At 41.3% G+C, this 23,687-nt stretch overlaps 1 protein-coding gene across 3 annotated transcripts in view; it reads left to right on the top strand.

Moving 5' to 3' along the window:
* The window catches only part of pak5 (p21 protein (Cdc42/Rac)-activated kinase 5), a 154,836-nt gene that overhangs the window by 89,314 nt on the left and 41,835 nt on the right, over positions 1-23,687 (top strand). The window lies entirely within an intron of this gene.

The following is a 23,687-nucleotide window of genomic DNA, read 5'->3' as shown; positions in this document are numbered from 1 at the left end:
CCTCTCCTCTCCTCTCCTCTCCTCTCCTCTCCTCTCCTCTCCTCTCCTCTGCAATTCCATTCAGTCCTGCCCTATCATCTCCTGTCCTATCCTTACCAGTCCTCTCCTCTCCTCTCCTCTCCTCTCCTCTCCTCTCCTCTCCTCTCCTCTCCTCTTCTCTCCTCTTCTATCCTTTCCTATCCTATCCTATTCTATCTGTCCTATTCCTGTCCTCTTGTCTCCTAACCTAACCTAACCCAACCCAACCCCTCTTCTCCTCTCCTCTGCAATTCCATCCTGTCCTTTCCTATCCTATCCTATCCTGTCCTTTTCTGTCCTATCCTCTCCTCTCCTCTCCTATCCTATCCTATCCTATCCTATCCTATCCTATCCTATTCCTGTCATCTCGTCTCCTAACCTAACCTAACCTAACCTAACCCAACCCCTCTTCTCCTCTCCTCTCCCCTGCAATTCCATTCAATCCTGCCCTATCATCTCCTGTCCTATCCTTACCAGTCCTTTCCTCTGCTCTCCTCTCCTATCCTATCCTCTTCTATCCTTTCCTATCCTTTCCTGTCCTATCCTGTCCTTTTCTGTCCCGCCCTATCCTATAATTTCCTATCCTATGCTATACTATACCATACTATCCTACCCAATCCTATCCTATCCTACCCTATCCTGTCCTGTCCTCTCCTATCATTTCCTATCCTATTCCATCCTATCCTATCATATTCTATACCATCCTGTCCTATCATTTTCCATCCTATCCCATCCTATCCTGTCCTGTCCTGTCCTGTCCTGTCCTCCCCTCTCCCATCCCATCCCGTCCCATCCTACCCTATCCTATAATATCCTATCCTATCTTTAGCGAACCTTTCCTCCGCTCTCCCATCCTATCTTTCCTATCTAAACCGAACTTCTCCTTTCCTATCCTGTCCTCTCCTATCATTTCCTATCCTATCCCATCCTGTCCTATCATTTTCTATCCTATCCCATCCTATCCTGTCCTGTCCCGTCCCATCCTGTCCTATCCTATAATATCCTACCCTGTCCTTACCTAACCTTTCCTCCCCTCTCCCATCCTATCTTTCCTATCTAAACCAAACTTCTCCTTTCCTATCCTGTCCTCTCCTATCATTTTCTATCCTTTCCCATCCTATCCTATCCTTTCCCGTCCCGTCCCATTCTGTCCTATCCTATAATATCCTACCCTATCATTACCTAACCTTTCCTCCCATCCTATCTTTCCTATCTAAACCGAACTTCTCCTTTCCTTTCCTTTCCTGTCCTGTCATGTCCTCTCCTGTCCTGTGCTGTTCTTTTCAATTCTATCCTGTCCTATCCTTACCAGTCCTTTCCTCTTCTCTCCTCTCCTATCCTATCCTGTCCTTTTCTGTCCTGTCCTATCCTATAATTTCCTACCCTGTCCTTTACTTTCCTATCCTATCCTGTCCTTTCTTATCCTACCTTATCCTACCCTCAAACAGTCAAACAAATCAAACGTTATGCATTGTCTCAGTTGTAAAAACATGAATTGGTCTGGATAGTGTGCAGGCTCTTCCAATAGATAGATATCAAAATTAGCATCTATTCATTTATATATACATCTGGAATATTTGTCAGTAAAAATACCTTTAGAAATGACCAAACTACTGACCAAGTACAAGACAGATGACTCAGGTCAAGATTTGAGAGTGCATGGACATACTTGCGGGTGCAAAAACAAATAAAAAAAATAAAAAAAATCTGATTTTTTTTTCATGTTCATCTTGAAGTTGGAACCCAGTTTTCTCCAGCTGTTTTGGTTTCTGAACACTTGAAAAAAGGCAGCAGGTGTTTGCCAGTTCTTAATCAGTATACTCTAACAGGACATGCCCACACCTGTTGTTTGTTTTTATAGCTTCATATGAAAAGAGCTAATAGTCGAGGAAGTGGATAATCAAGTATTCTACGTGTTTCTCGGTAAGCAAAGTCATTGAAACAGACAGTTTTTGAGCCAATGCCAAATTCCAGGAGGTAGGTTATACTAGACAAGAGTATTTCAAAGGGAGAAAATATGTAATGGAACCCAATACGTCTTCATGTGTTAAAACTTAGAGGTAATCACAAGGAAGACCAACAGTTTTGCTGAAAACTATGTACTTGGGACTGTAATTACTACCTGAGTAAGGAGGTGGGAATCCCAGACATATAATCTCCTGACTGGATTAAAATCACTGATTAGCACATGCAAATTTAAAATCACCCAGCCTCCCGTGGAGGAAAATAAAACATCAGTATGGGGCTTCTAGTTTAAGTTTTTAGACAAATAAAAAAAGCTGATCACAGAACACTGTGCAAAGTAGTTTGATGTTACTTAGAAGTCGGGGTCACTTCACTCCCACGTCAAATCCAAAGGATTTTGCATCGCTCTCACTCGCAGCGTGCATGCAAAGACTACAAACTAACACATTTGTGTGTGAGTCGTGTGTGAGTGAGCTGCTTTGAAGAAGCAAATGAAGATGTTGCTCAGATTTAGTGACACTTATGAAACAATGCAGGCATTACCTTCAGCCCAAACCTGCTCTGTGCTTACAAATCTGACTCTTGGTAATTAGAAAATAGACTTTTAGATTGGACTCAGATTTTTTTAGAGGATTTTTTTGGTATCTTGTTGCCTCTCTGTCATGCATTTATGTATATGCTAGTGTGTGTGACCCTGACTCCCAAGGTGGGCCGGGTTATTTATAGTGTCTCACCCATGGCCTGATATCCTTCTCCCCTGGTTGTCCTGACACTTGATTGACATAAGGCTTCCTCTGCTTGGCAGACTCCCCCAGCTCTGTCTACTGAGTGTGTGTCTGTGTGTATGTGTGTGTGTGTGTGTGTGTGTGTGTGTGTGTGTTTGTGCACACACCAGGTGGGCATGGATGAAGCGGTCTCTGCTCTGGCAGACCTCCAGTGCTGTCCTTACCAAACAGTACAGAGGGGCAGAGTACAGTAAAAGGTCAACATGGAGTGTGTGTCCATGTTTGCCTGTCTGCGTGCATGAACATGTATACTTGTGTGTGTGTGAGTGTTCGCAGAGAGGTCGGTGCCATCATGATGCCGAAATAACTACTACCTCTGCCCTCTGGCTTGTGCGCTCATCGTTTATTCACAAGGCTTGTAGCCTTGTTGTCAGACTGCTCATCTCAGCTGAGCATTAGTATTGCTTAAAGCCTTGGCTCTCATCTCCTTTCTCCCCCTCTCCTCCCCCACCAGCCCTCAGCACACATGCTAATCCAGAAGTATAGGCTAACACCATGCCCTAACAGCATTTCCATGTTTTAAACATTGTGCTCTTAAAGCTTCTGCAGTCTGACAATTTGAAGTGTGGGGTGTGTGTGGTGGTGCATGAGTAAGTGCGCTATTACTACCTCCGTGCAAAACGTCTTCAGTTTTATGTTTTGTTTTTACGTTGGTGAATCAAGTGTGTGTGTGTGTGTGTATGTGTGGGGGTGGGTTGTTGTGCGACGTGAGGTTACATGTGTGTTAATGTGTTGCATTCATTAGCAGCAGCAGGGGCAGTGCCGTGGCTATTATTAATGGCAGTCTCATGTTGCACCTTGACTTTGACACCCTCAAATTGCAGCCTCCTATGGAGCTGAGGAGGTAATTTACCATGATGGTGTGTGCGTGTGTGTTTGTAGATGGGCATGTGTGTAAGTACAGTGTGTGTTGGCATGCATGTGTTAGTGAGTGTGAGTGCTGGCGCTTGCTAATGCTATCTCCTTGTTCCTATTTTCTCATGTTTCCTGAACCGTGGGCCAGTATTAGAGTGTAGGAAAGGTGACACATGTAAAAGCAAAGAAGTTCAGTGGGAGCAGATTCTCCTGCCAGTCGTTGTGTTTATACTGTATTTCCTGCCTCAGTCAGTCACTTTGCTCCCTCAGTTTACAGCATACAGCGTTTCTCTGCTTGTGCCATTTGCATTACTTTGCATTTGGGGCTTTTAGAAGGTGCAGAGACACCAAAAAATAGCTAATACTGCAAGTAGTGTTTATAGAGTGGTTCAAAGACATAATAACCTCATGTAACTGTGACATAATAAAGTGCTCAAGAAAGAAGTATGAAGATGTGGCTACAATAGATTAATAGCAGAGTTGTCGTAATGGGATTTTGTTAGACAACAGCAGTAAAGTTTATATCCTTTATACAAGGTCAGGACAATGGCAGACTTTGCCAACTCACACAGAGAGACAGTAATATTTTTAATGCTTTGTTTAGCCAGGACGGTCCCATTGAGATATGAGATAAGATCTCCTCTTCCAGAGAGTCTTGGTCAGGATGGCAGCATAAACAGTTTCACATTAAAACAATGTCTTAGAACAAACAGTACAGCAACATGTTTCCTTTGGTGGTGGTGTTCTTATTAGTGTTAAAAAAGAGACTTGTTGCTGTCATGTTTTTACCTGTGTTGGACATATGCATGCCCAACACATTCTCACTCCGACCTCGTCACATATCGATATTTGGTCATGGATTTTCCACGTCTAGATATAAAGTGCAAGGTACCCTGGGTGCGTTGGTTGCTGGCGTTCTGAGACGCGGTGTCAACTTTAGCTTGTTACATGCACTGTGTGGTTTCAAAATACACTTCCATTTTGGAGAACAACTGAAGCAAACACCAGATTCCCAGGTGAAAGTAGCCAGGTGCCATTACACCACAACGACAGGCCGTGTATCATGCCGATGTGAAAGGACGTCTTTTTTGTCGCTGTCTAATCCTGGAAATGACTATTCCAGCGCCGGTATTCATTGACTTCAGAGTGAGACCAGATGGTATGCCTATGCTCAGGTGTTCCATATGATTGATGCAGCTTAGTCTGCTTTTTTTTTAGATTCATCACAAACTGTAAAGCTTTGACTCACCACTGTGAGCTTTACTTCCTGCTTTACTTCCTTGCAAAATGGTAGCATGCAGACAGCAGAAGGAGAGGAGAATGCCGGCTGAAATAGCTGGCCAATGGCAGGCTTATATCCACAGTCTACACTCAGTGAGTCAGACTAGAGTGTTGGTGTTTTAAGTGATAAGGCAGCAAAAATGATAGACAGACAGACTGACAGAACACGTCACTTAGTTCTGTTCCTGCTCGCTGTCCGTGGTTATAAACAGAACTTTTGACTTTCTCTTAGAGAGAGATGCAAGCCGCAATCAGCTGCTTTTACGCGTCTTTCCCTGCTGATTTTGAAAGAGAACCGTTCATAGGTTCAGAAATATTTAGCACAAAGTTCTTATGTGAGTGCCCTGATTAATACGTTTATACCAAAAGAGGTTTAATATCATGATTTATTGGGAGAAATCAAGAAATTCTATGTGAATTTAGTGGGGCTGCCCCCTTAAAGTTGGTGATTGAATCATCAGTTGGAGACCCCTTAGTCACCTGAGATTGCTTCAAATTGAGCGTTCTTTTCAGTGGGACATTTGGGTTCTGAGGTTTAGCTCCAGAATGAGCACTATTCACTTTCACTCTGCTCTGCGGTAAGAAGAGGGAGGAAGAGAGGCTTTGCCCCGTAAGGTTCTGAAATAACGTTATTTTCTGCTTTTTGCATAAGAGCGGTGAATTTACACCTCATAGCAACTCAATACGATACAGTCTCTGGCTTTTGTTTTATATCTAGTGTCGGCAAAAAATGCTGTTGCACATTTCTGATCCATCGTTAGTGCCGTTAGCTTGTTTACTGTATTATGTCTGGTGAATGTCACTGACACACTGAGCGTCTAGCTGAACCTCGTTAAAACTCTCAAACTGTATATAGTAAAAAGGGAACGAATAGTTGAATATGCATATTTAACAACCAAATCTGATTTGACTGACGTAATTCTGAGTCGAGTATGGCCTTAAAAAAAATCAGCCCAAATGGATCCTTTGTTTCATAACCGCCATTTTCAAGCAACTGCAATGATTCGACTGTGAGATTGGCAGTTGAATCAGGCTCCTCAGATCGAATCGTCAACTTTTTGGGGCGACCACTTTTTTGGATACGTAGCTTGTGCTGTACTTTGTTCATTGGGAAGTCTTATATTTTAGTATTATCAGTTCTTCTGTTTTGTGTCTGTTTAATGCACTTGTGCTGCCTATTTTGGGACAGGACTCCATGGAAAAGAGATTTTTAATCTCACTTGAACCTATTCTGGTTAAATATAGGTCAAATAAACACATAAATACATAATGGTCATTTGTAAAAGACATTTGACAGTATTCACAGAAGGTTTTACTTCTACGGTGGATTTTATTTGCAGCTCATTTCATGCCCAGGGTGCAGACATTTAAAAGAATCCGATTTGTAGATCTAGTGCTGATTATTAAAGAATAAAATAAGTTGGTAGTTCACCCAACAATGTCTTGGCAAGAGTATGCTGAGTGAAGATGTACGTAGTGAAGTTAAAGCCAAAATCCAGCGTGCATATTGGTGTCAGTATGCTGCAGAAAGCGTAGAACTAAATGAGAACTGCTAGTTCATTTCCACTTTTTACCCCATAGCATGTTTTATTTGAAAGCAGTTTCAGTTCTTTGTCTTGATCCCAGGGTTATCAAACAGCGCTCGAGGCATGGACATCAGCATCAGTGAGCCAGTTAGAGAGAGAAAAAGAAAAAACTTATGGGGATTTTAAGACAAACCCATGATTCCTGAGACCAACTTAAAGCTTATTCCTCTTAATTCTAGACTAGCTGTAGAAGAAGGATGTTCACGTTCGTGAACCTGGAGGGATCACAGGAATAATACATGCGCATCATGTTTTAAAGGTGGATATTTCTCTTTAATACCCCCACTCTTCTTCAAATAACATGCTCCTCTCCTGGATGAAGATCAAATCTGCCCCTCGTATCTCCTGATATCTGAATTCGTCTTATTATTCCCCGTCTTTGACAGCAAATACAGCAGAGCAGTGGCTGCTTACTGTCTAAAAATAAAATGAACGTTGGAGCACTTTGTATTGCCACCTCAGGTAGTTCATTTTCATTTTGAATTAGTTTGACACTTGCAGTATGGCTTCGTAATAATATCAATTTCAGTCTCACAGCATGTGGGTGGGAAGTTAATGTGATAGTAGTTTAATGGCTTGAGTTGATCCACAGGTTTTCCACGGATGAATCAGATAAGAGCAGTGAGCAATGGAGACGTTTGAAGGCAGCTGTGACAAAATCAGACATATGAGATTAATATTGGAGACAGAATGGATACAGGCAAACAAGCTGCCTGTCTGCATTTTGATTACAACTCCAAAGTAACATCTTGGACAGTTTTATGATTCTTAGTAGTGCACTGTATACTGATACCAGAAAGGTATTGCTTTACTTACCCATTACAAGCGATGCAATACCCCATGTTATTAATACTGGTACTCTAAGAATGACGCTGTTTTAATAAGAGCCATACATCCTGTAAGTTCCTATTAGGGTGCTTCCAGACCTAGAGTCGTCTCCTTTGGTCTGAATCAGGGACTCATGTTGTTCCAAAGTTGTATAATTGCCTAGAGTTGGTTCGTGTTCTCACGGCAGCATTTACAAGAGGACCAGATCAAATGCCTTGTGTGAGAAAGCTGCTCTTGATTGGTCAGAATTTCCATGTGGGAAAAATCCAGGAAGTAAAGCAAACGTTGAAGAAGAGTACACTTGCAAGATAAATGTGACACTTTCTAATGTCACAATGGAGGGACAACTACGCAGGTTGATTTTAGCGCTGCTCATCGTGGACTATATTGCTGTCATTGTTCATTTTAGTCAAACCATACAGTTTGAAAACGAGGCGCGGCTCCAACTAGAAAACAATGTTTTGATGCATTGGATGTGCTGAATGTGCATATTAAGGCAGTACAGGAGGAGGTGCACATTAATAATCCTCCAGGACTGTAACATGCTCATGTTTAACCCAAACAATGTGTCATGTGACTGCAGTTGCTTCACATCCAGGTCGGAACACCTTCTCACCACAAATGAACCGCACCAGAGTTTGTTTGTAACCGCACTGAGACCACCTCTTCAAGAAGGTCTGGGTCCGGTTGTTTTGGTGCACACCTGAGTGTGATTGCTGTGTTCACACCTGCCTAAACGAACCACACGTAGGGGGCAAACCGACTTGAGTTCGCTTGAACCGAACCAAACAGTGCAGGTGTGAAAGCACCCTCAGTTGCATTGATTTGCAACACTTGCCCATACAAGTAAACTCTGTGCTGGGGGAATGCTCCATTCAGTGGAAAGTAGATGTGATGTCTAATGTAATATTATCTGAAACTAAACAGCATACTGTATCTCTGAAGCAGAGCTTTTCCAGCTGAGCTCCAGTCTGTCTCACCGCTAAGCGTTGAACAGGACTGACAAGAAATATGTGACATGCTGGACACTATAGAAGTTATCTTTGGGGTTGGTGATATTGTATGCTACATAACCTTGCTAAAGTTAAATATCTCTGGAATGCTGTTTGCAGCTGAGAAGCTAATGTTTGCTATGGTGGCACTACAGCGCAATCGTATCCCTTTCAGAAGCTTTGTAATCCCGCCTCCAGCTGTGTCTCTCTGGATACTTTGTAAAACAAATCCATGGTGATAAATCCAGCACTGAATGTCCTCTGTGAATATTTATCAATGTTTCAATGAAAACAGTCGTTGAGGCTTTTCTTGTGCACTGTTCTCACATTAAACTATAAAAAGTAATGGACCACAATTCCTATATAACCCATATAATCATGAACCGGTAATTTGTGCATGTAATCCGAAAGGCTGCAATCACATGACCAAGGGTAAAACAACACAGGACTTTCCCCAAGGAGAGGGGTGTTTGGAATAGTGTTAAACTAAGTGACCTTTAAGTCATTTTAAGGTAGGTTGTCACCATGTATCTTTTCCTAAACCTAATCTATGTGACTTTAAGTATGTAACGTCATTCATGGGGTGCAACTTTGCAACTTTGTCAGATATCATGCGAACTGTTGTATGAGGGTACATTGTGTTGTTAGCCATTACTGACTGTCCATGATGCCTTGGGGTTGAGTCTGTTGACCAGTCAGAGGCTGTGTTTCTGACTTTGTGGAAGATGTTTCACAAACATTCGGACATAATATATTTTCTCCTTTATTTTGGTTTTGTTTTTTTAATTATGAAAACAAAAAATTTAAAGTTACATTTCTTTTCCTGGTCTTGTAGACTCTTGCCGTGGTTTTGTTTCGGTATCGGTAGCGAGATATTTATGGAGGCTTCCGGTTGAATTGATCATTTTAGTATTGTGACAACACTAATTCAGAGTGAAAGATGGCATTCAGGATGATGCTGATACTTTGGGATAAATCAGTGTTGGAGTCAGGATGTTGCTGCTGCTGCTGCAGGGGCTGCAGGAAGGGAACCATGTGGCGAGCTAGTGTACGCTGTGCAGGGTGTGAACATCACAATGCTTACCCATGTGCTTTGGTTGAAAGCCCGCTGGAGGTCCATGCATAAGAATAAGATATCTGCCTAGTGATATTTTCTGTTAAAGACTAGAGAGGTAAAACCCTCTCTACCATAGACACGTTCAGATATATAAATCCATGATGAGCAGTGCACTGCAGGAGTTATTATGCAATGAAGCTGTACTTATTCCCACCAGCCTGCCTTGTCTTTTTGTCTTTATCTTCTGCTGTTTATGATGTCTTGCATTACCTAAAATGACTCCTGACAACCTCCAGAGCCTGTGCCTAAACTTCTTGCATTCAGCTGTGGGTTACATGTGCTGTAGGTAGTGTAGGTGGAGAGAGCTCGCTGATATTTTGGGTAGCTGAACATCGCTGTGCTGTCAAACCCATTATAGCTGCACTGAAATATCTCATCCTTACATCACATTGGAAGGAGAAATAATGCAACAAAATGCGCTCAGAATTGTGAGGTGCACTGCCACTAGATGTTATTTAAGTCTGTAGTGTTTATTTAGGGTTGATTTGTTCCTTTTGGTTTTGTTTGGAGAACAGTAGATTTATACTTTTTAATATTGTGGCTCAATTTTGTGACAGTTTTAGTGCCTTTTTTATTGTCATTCATCCACAACAGTCACATTTCAGTGACGTTAATGACACCAAATCTTCATATTTTGACAATGGACGTTAGTCTAGGTCAGACCAGGCTGTCACAGTGTGTGACAGCGAGACAAAGGAGAGGACTGGCACAGTGAGAGTATAAGGCACGTGACAATGGGCATGACACGCAGGGTGATAACTGGTACAGCACCCCAGTAAATGTCAGTGGGTCAGTGATAGCAGAGCACAGCCGCCCACCTCTCCCCCACCAGCTCTTTGGCAGGTGACAGAGGAGGAAACCTGATCGCTGGGTCTCTCAGTGGGGAGCTGCTGTGGGTGCAGAGGGCCAGACTTCCCAGTTTGTCCTGGCCTGGATGCAGCTGCTGCCGGGTGGAGAGACTTATTATGGCAGGGGGGCGAGGAGCGGCTGAGATCGGGGCCGGAGCGAGCTGGAGAGAGACGGGGAAGCTGAGGCCACAGCGGAGGCAGGTGGTGGGAGCGGTGAAGACTGAGGAGGCGGTGGTGTTTAAACCCCAGGCACAGACGATTCATAAACAGTCACAGGTGGGGTGTTTGACTGTTTCTGTTTCTGGTGAGCCAAGGCTGCATGCTGGTATGCTGGCTATGCAGATTTGTCTGTGCAACAGGTCTCAGCTCTCACATGCCAGCAGTTCCCAGCGCTTACTGTAAACATATTAAACCAAACAGTGATGGTGCAGCTTGCTGTTCCATCCTGCATTTAGTGTTTCATTACAGAGATGTTGTGTTTAAAGTTTCACATATTTGACTGCGTTAAAAACCTGTTTCTATTTTTGTTGCATTCTTAACTGTGACACACACCATGAATTATAGCTGCACAGATTGGAGGTTGTTTTCTCATGTTTCTGGAGAGAGAGGGCAGGTTATTTTTGAAACTTTGCTGGGTTTGCTGTATGTATACATATGGAAACGGAGCTCAGAGAGATAGTGTTTCTGATCTAACAGGGTCACACAGTCCTTGCACCAGGGGCTGAAATGCAAACCTGTGACTTTATTGAACAGGGAGACGTCAGGCTATTACTGTTCTTACATGTGCAAGCAGGGAGTTGCTAATTCGAGGAGGCATTTTATTGCATCGTGTATTAATGATATTGGGTGAGCTCCAAGGCAGTGGAGTGTCCAGACTGAGAATGAATGATGTCTAGACAAGTGGTTGAATGTGGAGCAGGTCCAGAATCTCTAACATGTCCCCTCAATGCAACTTGATGAAACCAAAAGACCCATTTTTAAAGAACCGGAAATAGTCTCATACTGTGACTCGGTAGCCTATGTAAGCTCAGCACGACGTTACAGAAATGTCACTGACCAACGATCTGTGGTTCTTTGAGGGGCAAGTAAAAGACGTGCCAGTTCCCTCCGCGGCCTTAGGCAGAATTTATACTTCTGCGTTGAATCAGGCTCTGCGTCGATGTAGAGCCTATGCTGTACCCTACGCCATAGCCTAACTTGCACCTCCCCAGAAAGATAACTACACGCTGCGGCGACGCAGACCTCCTGTCTATTTCTGTAAGCTGAAACCATTTCCCTCAGTGGAAACAAAGCTGTTATTTATTTTAATCTCACAAATAAGAAACAATAAATTGTGAAGACAATAAAGCCTCCACAAAATTAGCATTTAAAATCTTGCATGTAATATATCCTGGCTTCATATGAGTAAAGGAAATCTCTGCTCATTGCTAGGCTAATTTATACAATGTAAAATGCCCTAGGCTTGTGCTAATAACGTTAGCTTGTCGCATTTGTTTGGAAAACATGTTTAGTATAAGACAGTTGTTTTGTCAGTGAACCTTGTGAGCTGTAATAGAGTCGAATTTTGTAACGTTACCTTTGTTAAATGTTGCTGTTGTCCCTGGCTTCATATGAGAAGAGGAAAAGTTTGCTAGTTGCTAGGCTAATTTATACACTGTAAAATGCCATAGGCTTGTGCTAATAATGTTAGCATGTTGTATTTGTGGGGAAAATGTGTCCAGCAAAAGTGTTTTGTCTGTGAATGCTGCGAGTTCTAGTGAAGCTGATTTGTGTACTTGTGTTTGAAATTGTCTCAAGCTTAAACCAGTTTGAGTTTATGTAAACCGGCTGAACTGTTATTTGTCATTATGACACGTTACAGCAAAGTAGCCTTCACCAGCAACCTGTGTTGATGGCATCACTGCACTAAATCCAACTCACACAGCATTAACAATAAGCAATATGACAATGTAATAAATATTATGTTTGTAAATGGACTAATGGAGCCACTAGTGTCTGACAGGCCGTGAGCAGTGGCTGGCGTTGGAACATGAAGGAGATCAAATTTCAGTACAGGTGGGAGGGGGAGGGCAGCCACACTGGGTTTCTCTACAGATACGTTCCTGCGCTTTTTGGGGTGATAAGAGGAGACATGGCAGAGTTTGTCTCTTAAGAAAACTAACAAACAATTTGACAATATTTTGGATTTGAGGAGACGAAAGAGGTTTCCTCAGTGGCTGCATGAGCTGAACTTTGGATGGATGCTGTGTTTCTGTTTATTCCTGTCATTTGATTTGAAAGCATCGCAATGGACGGGGAATGGCGGATTCATGACGTTAAAATCAGAAATGATCTATATAATACCTCCTTGTTTTACTACAAAAACCCAAACAAAGCAGCTGGCTGGAAAGGGATCGCCAGGGAGCTAAAACTTTCAATAAGCTAAATGGCCATCGCTAATAACAAGCTAACATTAGGCTACTTGCCGTTGGCTATATTGTAGGTACTTTTCAGTAAGTATCACAATATAAAACATGTGTTTTCTGTCTTAAAAAGTAACATTACAAATGTAGGAAGATAGCAATTAGGCTACTCACCCATCTTTTTAGGGGTTATGTCTCCAGTCTGATCTCAAGCGCACATCTGATAGTGTTTTTTACATGACAAAACAGAGGTTCATATTTGGTTGATTGTTTGTGGGCAGAGAGTTCCGATATTACGTGATGCTATATGATGCTATGTGATGCTACATGATGCATCACAATAGTCAAATGCTAATTTTCTGTTGGGACAGTGTTATTATGTTACACTCAGGAGTGGCTGTTAAGTCAAGTAGGACACATGGTAAAATTTGGTATACTGATACAGCCCGGTGTTTTGCCCAGCCTAAAATACAGCACATCTTCTTTGTAGCGTCTGTGTTGTTTCCACATTACAACCTAAAGCGCACAAACACATCAAATTTGGAACAACAACCACCTGAGGAACACCTGAATGCACCATTTGTTTGGCTGAGGTCTCTGATATAATTGGTCGTCGCTTGTTAAGTCACTGCCATCGCTGCGCTACCTTAAGACATGTTACGGACTCATAAGGACTCACAAAGTCGTTCAGAAAGATTTGTTAATTCATTTTCTCTCATCACTACCATGAAATGAGACAGCTGAGTTCCTCTTCCATCCCCGTATAGATACAGACGCACATACATACAGTATTTCTTTGCTCCAGATCTGCCAAACTGCTCTTGTCATGCACAATGACTGTGGCATTCATTCAACTCCTTAATGGACAGAAAAGAAACTTGGACGCGGTGATCGATACGCGTTTAATTTCAACTTTGATTTGAATTTGACTCAGTGGGTATTACACTCCATCTTACATTGATTTAGGATTAAATTGGTCAAAGCAGAAATAGACTTGAAGGAAAAGAAGTCCTGTGATTGATGCGTGTCCGCGCAGGCATGCACTCTCATGCACACACAAACAGATAGAGAGAGCATCTGTCTTTCTTGGCACCGAGCTCAAGTGGATGGCATTGATTTAGACCTCTCTCATTCCTTCCTCCACTCCGCTCCTCCTCCCCGTGCTTTCTCACTTTGTCTCCTCTCTCGCGGCTGCCATTCACAGTCACACTCTCGCAAATCACCTCTCGCGGAGGCTTCGGAGCCACAGTCAGCGGGGGAATTTTGGCTTTCAGCAGCGCGCTCCGTACTTTGCCAGGGCAGCTCAAAATGTCCTGGCTAACAACCATCCTTCAGTGTCTGAATGTGGGTTTTTTGGAAGGACATTGAGGCTGTGAATTTTAAATAGGGGAGGATTGTTGCAGGAAAAACTGATTTGAGATGACTGGTGTGTCATACTGTGAAAGATTTAAGTTTGTAATGGATTGGTGGTGCTTTCCAGTGTTTTGATGAGAACGTGTTGGGTGACTCTTCAAAATCCTGATCTTCTTTAAGACATTAATACTTTGTGTCCCGTGGAGTTAGAATAAATATACTTCTTCTTTTTCTTCATAGCTCTAACGTGGATATTTGAAAAGCAGTAATACCACCACTAAAAAGCTCTCAGAGGGAAAAAACGCCGGCTTTGTATAAACATGATTTGCATTCTTTGTTTCTCAATGAGCAGATGACACTTTACACATGGTGTGAAGGGATTTAATGACTGAACCTGCAGTATCCTCGTGTGGCCAGACAGAAAACTACAACTCACAATTCAGGGTTTTTCAACTTCCTTTATCCATTTGATCCATCTATCAGCGTTGAAGGGTCAGATTAGAGTGAGCATCATTTTTATTGGTAAATGGACCTGCACTTGTTCAGCGCCTTTCTAGTCATCTGACCACTCAAAGTGCTTTTTACACTACGAGTCACATTCACCCATTCACACAAACATTAACACACTGGTGTCTGAGGCTCCTTTTTATTTTATAAGCCTCATCTGTGCTATCATTACTGTAGATCTATTTATGATGAACTGAATGCTCTATCAATTATAAAGGAATATTTAACCCACAAAATGATGATGTATATATTAATGACTCACCCTGTGTTATGTTGTATTCTTGAAGAAAACTTCCACGGTGAATGAAGAATCCAAAAACTTAAAAAAATTCTTGATAATTTGGAGTAAAAAGGAGGCTCGTTAAATCCATTTACAAACTCGCGCAACTCGTGCAGTACAATCCAAGTCTCATTTATCCAGTCGTATGCTCTGTACTTCCTAAACACATGCATTTTCATTTCAAGCTTATTATTTAAAACACTTTAGCTATGAGTAGCGCATGTGGGCAGGCACTTGCATTTAAACTCTGCTCAATGAAAGGTGTGAGCAGAGTTCAGATGCACGTGTCATGGCATAAATGCGATTTTGATTATACTGCACAAAGTGTGTGAGAGTTTAAAGAGATGTTTTGTTAAATGTGGTCCCTATGACTTTAATTCATAAGGACTTTTCGCAGTTTATGGATTCCTTGTTTTCTTCGTGAATTCAGCGTGACACAGGGTGAGCAATTCACTCATTGTTGTAAAATGGGACAAAACCTTATGTTTTGGGGTTTTGATTTTTATTCTTCAGTGAGTCTGAGACAATATGTTTTAAAAGATCACATTACTGACTATTAAACCTTTTACTTAGCCACCCTGTCAGTGATTTAATTTTTCTTGAGTAGCATGCATGATGGATTTCAGAGATAAGATCTGACAGAGTGGACGGCTAATGAGGTTCACAAAAAGTTATATATTTATTGATGTCACAGCAGCGAGCAGAGAGAGAGTTCTCTTTATCCTAAACAAAATGCTCATTTAGTTTGGATTTAGATGGGTTACAGAGTTGACCAGTTATGGCTGAGTCACACCAGGTAGTGAAATCATGTAATTAATACGTATAAAATGCTAGAAAGCTTACCGGTACTTGAGCAGCATTCCCGGCTTTGTGGAAACCAGGAAGTGAGACAGGAGACCCTGGGATATAGCAAACTTCTTTTATGCCTGATTATATTATGTTTTTGTAGAAATGTGACAGAGTTGAAAAAAATCTGGGACACATCTTTATTTTTCATTTTCACAAAAATATATTTTCAAACAAAGATGATTATAGCAGAACATTTTTACACCAGTGTTAGTTTTAGATTATGGAAGCTTCTCACACAGTTTTTAATTGTTTGAAGTTGTGAATTCTTGCCTGGGATGAAGCTCTTGTTTGGCACAGGGCGAGTTTACAAGTTAAAAAAAATGAAACGGGTAAAAATGTTTTACAAATCATATTTATTTCATACATATAAATCATTTAACTTATAATGTTTTACCTCAGAAATGAAATTAGTGTGTTTATAAAAATTTTTTGGTAGGACATGATTTAACCCAACTCTCACGAATGGGTGAATTAATATAACACCAGAAGAGAAGGATATCCACGCTGCATAAACAGAACTATTGGCTAACTGTCACATCTACGATAGTTACTGATTTTGATGCTTACTAGAGGACACAGTCTACAGTGAGGCTTTACTCAGGCACCGTGGTGCTAACATGCTTACAGTGACATTGCTAACATGCTGCGTGTGTTTAGTAGATATAATGTTTACTATGTTCTCCACCTTAGTTTAACATGTTGGCATGCTAACACTTGCTAATCAGCACAATGAATAATGATACTGTGCAGTTATAAACTTCACATTCATTATATAAAAGGCCTTTAATCTGTCTCTTGATGGTGACCGTGATATTTGTACATGTAGGTTGAAAGCAGTGTGTGTGTGTGCAGTGGAATAGAAATGAGAGGAGAAAAGACAACAGGAGAGCGGTGTAATGAGTGTAAGAAAGAGTATAAAGTGAGCGTTGAATGAGGATGGAAGAGGTGGAGATGTGATGTAGAGGCCTATAACTGTCTGACGGGGTTCAGATTAATGAGCACCGGTGTGTAATTAATCTGTAGCGGGCAGCTGTCTGTTTATCTGTCTCAGAGTTGACAAGAAGATAACTGAGGGACGTCTAATTGATCCCCTCTTCTTGCTCTCTGTCTCCTCTCCTCTCTCCTACTTTAGATCAGAAAGTTTCCTTGACAGTGACAGACTCTCTTGGAAACTCCTTCGAAGAGAGATCACATAATTGATCACGCTGGCACAGACGCAGCAGTTTGTTTATTCTGCTTATTATATTTTCTAGAAATTTTCGTCGGCTATGTTTCAGAACCAACCTAAATCTGCCAGTGCTTAGAGGGACGGAAAAAAAGAAGGGTGTCCAGGCTTTACTGTGCTAATATGCTTAAGGTCGGGGATTTGGTCCGACTGTATGTTTGTATTTCATTATGCCTCCGCCGCTAATCCATTTTGCTGGAAATCATCCCTCATTCCATGCGTTGCACCCTGTGTGACTCATGGATCCCGGAGCTTGTAGCTGAGGCTCTATCCAGCTGAGGTCAAAGGTGACTGGGTCACACTGGGCTAAGCTGCCAGCTGGGGAGCTGTGGGGGTCGGAGGCATCTCGTCAGAGCAGGGAAACATATACCCACAAATACTCAGCATCTTGTGAAAGGGGCTCCACAGCCTGCCTTCAGCAGCAGGATATGCATAAACACATACACACTGATACATTAATCCCATTGAACAGCACCAGAGTCAGAGGCTTCCTCCAGCAAAGTGTACACAAATCCACATGTGACAAAAAAGGGAATCCCCACCCTGTAGAAATACACTACGTGCAATGTGCAGAATGGGATGTAAGCAGTTATTTGTAGACTTCTTAACTAAGTTTTGCTCCTAAGCCCTTCAAATAACACAGTGCTGTTTCATTTCAGTAATTTTTAGAGGCACGAAGAAGTGCAGCTGAGTATTTTAAAATAAAAAACTGATACTAGAGACAAGTCTGTAGAATAAACATGATTTTGTGCACGATAATTTACTTTTTTAATCTGTTTTTCCTCCCCTGATAATTATCAGGCCTCGTATGTTTAAAGCTGTTGAGAGTAACTTTGGTTGGTCACAATTAAGAATACATGCATGGTATAAATGTCCCTAAGAGTTCAGTTCCTATATTAAGTTTTTTGGGAGGGCTGTTGCAGTTGTCATAGTGCAGAGTGACAGGAAAGGGAGAGCAAGATTGGGGATGACACACAGCAAAGGGCGTCAGGTTGGAATCAAACCAGAGACGCTGCAAAGGAGTCAACCCTACATGACGTGGACGCTCTACTTGTTGAGCTAGAGGTCACCCAGCTCCTGTATTATTTAGGAGAACAAAGGTCACCTGAGTCCATTAGGAGTGACAAGGAAAGGACATCACATGATTCATTCAGCAATTTTTAATTATACATTCATAATATTGCATTATTTAAGTAAGGCAGTGGTTTTCAAACTTTTTGTGCACAAGGGCGAGCCAAAGTCTCAAGGCACGCCTGTATTTATATGTGTGCACAACAGCTTCTGTAATGTGTGTAATCACTCTTATCACGACGCAAGACAATAGAAATAAGTAATTGAGTAGGTCGATGATAGGTCGTCTTCTCTGGTGCTTTGTTGTAATTTCCTCTGTACAATAAAGTGATCCATTGTCCACTCACGGCTTTCTCCTTTTAGATGTTATCATCCCTCACACTGGCTGATGTCACACATGTATAATTCCCACTCGTGAACATCGACAAAGAGGTTCCCCGTGAAAGTTTTTTAAATTAAATGAAATTTGATTAAATTATATTACATTTTTTAGCTAGAATTTGCCTCTTTATCAGGAAATGGCTGCGCACAACATTCTGATACTGTCAAAAAACCATTCATAACTTTTTGTACAGGCCCAGTTGAATGTTGCAGTGATAATATGTGGTTATCATAAAATCCCACAGCACACCTGGATTGGCATCATGGCACACCATTGTGCCACAGCACACAACTTGAGAATCACTGATGTAAGGGATGATGCCCGACGAGGTGTCCATGTACACTTTTTAATGGCTGATGTTAGTGTTGCACGGTATACCGGTACTAAAATAGTACCGCGGTACTAGAGTATTCCAAACGGTACTATACTGCATTTGGAAAATACCGGTACTTTGATTCAATTCATTAATTTAGTTAATTTATTTTACTCAATTATGCACACAAACGCCTTTCTTGTTCCTATTGGAGCACAGATTGCGCAAGTGGTGTGTATGACAACACCTGTATCAACATTCGCAGCTGGCGCATGTAAAAAAAGACAAGAGAAAGTCTGCTTCGCAAAGGGAGACAACACGAGACAACACAAAGTTGGTGGGACATTTGAGTTACCAAACCGTGACGTCCGTACCGAGGTACTTACCGAACCATGATTTTTTTGGTACCATTACACCCCTACTATTTATTGTTCTAAAGGTTTGTATCCAAAATGACTTTTCCTTAGGAAAAGTACCGAAGAGTATCGAAAAGTATCGAAATTCATATTGGTATTGGTACCGAAACAAAGATTTTGGTATCGTGACAACACTAGCTGATGTCAAGGCATGAACCGTTGGACCGACACACAGCGGACGATGGTTGCCTCCACGAATGCTGTTAAAAAGTGATAATGGACACCTCGAAGGGTGTTTCCTTGGTTTCCTTGGAAAGTTTCCTTGGTAACATCTGAGGGTGTACCTCATACCTGAAACAATCATTGCTACCCTGGTTCTTATGCAATGGAAGCGGTATACACTACTCCAGTAAATAGGGCGAACCTTGGCTACGACCTAGCAACAGGAGATATTCTAGTCTGCCGAGCTCATGGAACCCTTTAGCACAGCTATTAGCCAGAAAGCTAACGTTATGCTAGCAAGACTCAAAGTCAATAACATTGTATACAGTTAGCTTGATATGGTTCTTATTACAGCCGTGAGTGTTGTTTTGTCATACCTTGACAGTTTCGACGACTGCGTCTGTCGTCATCATCAGAAGCGTCACGTGATGTTGTGGCGACGTGTCCTGTAGATGTTTTATCCAGGTTGTCATTCCACCTGAGTGGTGGAAAACAAAACAACACTCAAGCCTGTTATAAGAACCATATCAAGCTAAGTGTAAAAAGTAGGCTATATGAATTTGTTTGGACTATTGTATACAGTTGATGAACAGCAAATATAATCTGACAGTATATTTAACAACAAGGCTGGCTGTCAGCCATGTCACTGTCCCCAAACCAATATCAAGATTTTCATAAATAAACTAGAAAAGCACTCAGAGAGTACAGACCTCCACCAAGTAAGTGATATTCCCTCCCCCTCTGCATCAGATTTTGCAGCCTGCATCACAATTAGATTATTTGCATTACTATCATTATTAGGTTAGGTTTTTTGTATTTTTCACTTTCTTTTTTTCCAACACAGAACATTAATTTCAACTTTAGAATTACAACAATATTTAGCAAGTAGAACAAGACGTGCTTTCCGGCCACCAGATGGCACTATTTTCACCGTCTTAATTGCTGCTGAGGCTGTCAGACCATAGACTTTATTTATTATTTTATTCACTTTGCTTCAACCGATCACCACCAAAACTTTATCATCTGTTACTTGTCCCATTATCCACCTTTCCTGAAAATTTCATCAAAATCCGTTCATAAATTTTTGAGTTATACAAACAAACAGACAAACGAGCAAACAGACAAACAGACCAACGCCGGCGAAAACATAACCTCCTTGGCCGAGGTAACAATATGCCATGTTTAACATTACTCTCGGCTGCAGCCTGAAGTAGTGAGTAGAATAGCGGACGGGATGCGAAATGATTGCGAGATTTGAGGGGCAGTGTAGTACATGCTGCAGGCACTTGTTTTGTTTAAGAGTAAAATCCTTTTTCTTTAACCAGAAACAGCCCTGAAATCACCATTGCTAAACCCACCAGAATCCATTTTGATAGACAGGAATGATAGCTTGTATAAAGTCAGCATATTTTCTCTTCTGTGTGAATTAAAGGTTTATTTCAACCAAAGCAGAGTTGGTGATTGTTGGAACAGTGGAAAGACGAACCAAGGCGTTTCTTGTTTCTGTCGACTCTGAATGAAGTGTGTTTAAGATGATGTTTCGCGGTTGTCAGCTATAGCCCTCTTGCTCACTACTGGATCAATGTCAGAAACGGTTGTTTCCGTTAGTCTCATAGACACAAAAACACTGGAAAATAGGGTTGCAGGTTCGAAATTACTCAAGTTATCCTTTGAGAATAGGCTAAAGAGTGGGATCATTCCTCTTAAACGTTATGTAAGAAGCCAAGGCTTTCATCTCTTTCCTTTCCTCTATTCTTTAATGCATACAGACATGTAAGACACTGGCTTAACAATCGGCTTTAGCAGAATCAACTTTCATTATTCTGTGTGGTATGATAGTATCCACCTATTCAGTGAACCCCTCCGCGTACAGCCTCTTCTTGACAGTTATTAACTCCTGTAAGTAACAGGCAGCAGGATGGCCCGAGGAAACAGGTCAGCTCACAGCCTATTAATCATGGAAATGCTCCAAAATCCTCTCCTTGAATAATCCTGTTCATGTTTGCTAAGACCTCATCTGTAGTTCCGCTAATAACATGTCAAGAAATCAGTGGAACTGCTCTGTGAAATCCTCCGCTAAATAACACAGGTGGGTCAACCTGTCAGCTTGCGTACTGATCTAAGGTCATATTTGACTGGGTTTTGAGGTCAGAATTAGTCGTTCTAATTAATAACTGAGATTGGAGATATGTGCCTCAGGGGATCTTATTACCAGAAGCCTCACTGTACTTTGTCCCTTAATCAGTGAAATTAACATCCACATCATTTTTATTCACGGTTATTTAATTCGCAGTCAATGTGCTGCTTTAGATATGAAGTACTGAGACAGACCAGCAGAGGGCAGCAGAGCACAAGACACTTCCTGCTTCTTCCACAGTACTCCACACAAGGGGAACAACAAGAATTTCATATTTCCACCAGGATCATTCTTTACGATCTGTTTCCTAAAACCTGATTAGCTTAAGGAGAAACATCCTGCTGATATTAAACAAATGTTTTCATTAAAAGTGTTATACATTATTGGTTCTTGGTCTATATACGTACATTTTTAGTAAGGCTTATTTTTAAATTGCAAAAAGATCAATATTGGTTTGTTTGGACAATCTGTGTTTCCCAAGGGCGAATAAACCAAGACTGAATATTTTCACAAGAAAAACTGAATATGATATGCAGTGTTATGTTTTATATAACTTTTCTAAAAAGCAAAGATCTCTGTGTGCTCAACTGAGATCTGGTATTTAACCTCTGACTGTTGAAATTGGACAGTATGTTAATCTAGAAGAAGAAAAGCGAATTTGTCTGGATTTGTGAGTTCCATTTTGTTTTCTGCTGTCCTTTTTAATGTGAACTGCATGCTGCTTTATTCAGTGAGATAAAAACTGATTTTGTAAATGTGGAAAATGCACAAAGATCCAGATGGCTACTTACATATGAAACATATAAATTAGCCATTTATCTGGAGAGAGCCTATAGGAGAAGAGACGACAAGCTCTTTATCGAGATAATCTATAAATATTTGGTACTTGCTTATGAGCGCAATTCATTTGGGTTATTGTTTTTGTTTGTTTGTTTGTCACATATGCAAGACTGGAAGATGCATGAAAAGTAATGGTCTTAGAGCATTGTAGTAGAGACCACCTAAACCAACACCAAGTCATAACCAAGTCCAGCGTGTAATGAGACTGTGATGAAACCAAGTTTTTAGGGGTTGAGACAAGACCAGTGGGAGTCGCACTCTACGTGACACACTTACGATAACATGTGGAACATGCAAACCATAGCACTCCTGCAAATTGATCCACATTCCCATAAAGATACCCACAGAAAACAAATGAGGATTCCTCTTCATTTACCTCTTTTATTGCCACACTGTAATATATGTATAATTAAAAAATGTCTTGATTAAATAATCATTAGGCACTGCAGAACTGGATTTTATGGATGGGAACTTTCCTTTGTTTTCTATGAGCAAACACTGAGGAGCTGAAATTGTCACTTTTACCAACACTCCTTTTTTGAACAGGCAGTGTGATTATATTCCTGCAGTTGTGGTCTTGACTGATCTTGAAATAAAAGTTCTTTTTTATCTGAGACCGAGACCATTTAAATATATGGTCGAGTCCGAGATAAGACCAAGACCTTAAAAAAGTGGTCTCAAGACCAAGATTGGAATCCCATGTGGGATGGGCCAGATGTTTGGCATTCATTCATCCTTCATTCTTTAATTTTCTGTAACCGCTTATCTTGTTGGGGGTCGCAGGGGGCTGCAGCCTATCCCAGTTGACATTGGGTGAGAGGCGGGGTTCACCCTGGACAGGTCACCAGACTATCACAGGGCTGACACATAGAGACAGACAACCATTCACACTCACATTCACACCTGCGGACAATTTAGAGTCACCAATTAACCTGCATGTCTTTGGACTGTGGGAGGAAGCTGGAGCACCTGGAGGAAACCCACGCTGACACAGGGAGAACATGCAAACTCCACACAGAAGAGCTCCCCCACTCTGAGTTTGAACCAGGAACACTGGTGTCTTGTAATCCCATGTGGGATGGGTCAAATGTTTGGCTTGACACAAAAAAAAACAAAAAAAAACTGTGCAAACTTAAAGAGGCAACAGATGGGATTTTTTTTTTTTTTTTTTTTTAGCTTGCCGCCACCTAGCGTCAGTGGTGTTGCGTTGCACTGTCGCAACAACCAAATTGACCGTGTGGATCAGAGACAATCAATAATATGACTCTATTAGACTCTAAATTAGATAAAATGTAGGCTGTAAAGCCACCAGTATACCTCTATGTATATGTAGAATGAGAAGGTGTGTGGACACTCTACTGAATAAATGAGTAAAGAGATCGAGCAACAATTATCAGATTTATCTGAAGAAAAAACAAATAGTAAAGCAAATAATTATAGCAGAATGCACAGTATCAGTACAAACAACTCACAGT

Source organism: Epinephelus moara, chromosome 12, assembly GCF_006386435.1.
Source record: "Epinephelus moara isolate mb chromosome 12, YSFRI_EMoa_1.0, whole genome shotgun sequence".
NCBI classification, from domain to species: domain Eukaryota; kingdom Metazoa; phylum Chordata; class Actinopteri; order Perciformes; family Serranidae; genus Epinephelus; species Epinephelus moara.
Note: the sequence above shows the minus strand (reverse complement) of the source record. Positions and strands in the feature narration are given on the sequence as shown.